This window comes from Mastomys coucha, unplaced genomic scaffold, assembly GCF_008632895.1.
Source record: "Mastomys coucha isolate ucsf_1 unplaced genomic scaffold, UCSF_Mcou_1 pScaffold17, whole genome shotgun sequence".
In the NCBI taxonomy this organism is placed as follows: Eukaryota; Metazoa; Chordata; class Mammalia; order Rodentia; family Muridae; genus Mastomys; species Mastomys coucha.
In genome coordinates, this window is record NW_022196899.1 from 12,118,067 (window position 1) to 12,118,732 (window position 666).

At 37.8% G+C, this 666-nt stretch overlaps 1 pseudogene; it reads left to right on the forward strand.

The window, feature by feature from the left end:
- LOC116094866 overlaps window positions 1-339 on the forward strand; it is a 1,593-nt pseudogene extending 1,254 nt beyond the window's left edge.
- Window positions 340-666: the final 327 nt, after the last annotated feature.

Here is a 666-nt window from a genome sequence, read left to right on the forward strand (position 1 = left end):
ACTCTGTAGACCAGCCTGGCCTCGAACTCAGAAATCCGCCAGCCTCTGCCTCCCAAGTGCTAGGATTAAAGGCGTGCACCACCACCACCCGGCTTGTTTTTGTTTTTGAAGGGGAAATTGGGAAATATGACATGTAAATAAAGAAAATATCTAATAAAAAAAAAGGAAAGGAATAGGAGCAAGTGTCCACGGATGCCATCGAAGCATGTCCAGAGACAGATGACACAGATGACACTCTAAATCTCCATGTCATACACCATAGTCACAGACAAAGGAGTCACTCAGTCTCCTGAAAAGTCTAAGAATAGCCACAAGAAGATCTGGAAAAGAAATAGATAATGGATTCATCTTGATTTTACTTCAAATTACCTCTTGTGGATATGAGAGTATCTGTTTAAGCAGGATGATCAAAATCTCCCCTTCGGGCAGCCACGAGTATTTTAGGTTTATTGAAATCAACTTCTTTTTTGTTCGATTTTGTTTTTAATATTACAGAGGTGCTAAGTTTTGTATCTCTTTGAATTATAATCAACAGCTTTAAAGGGTGTTTTTGATTAAATCAAGGTCAGTTTTTGGCCTATCCAACTATAGTTATTCATATGTAACAGCATCAAAAAGACCTTGGAATTGAAGAGGTTCCTGGAATAAGAAGTTCTCATTTAAAAA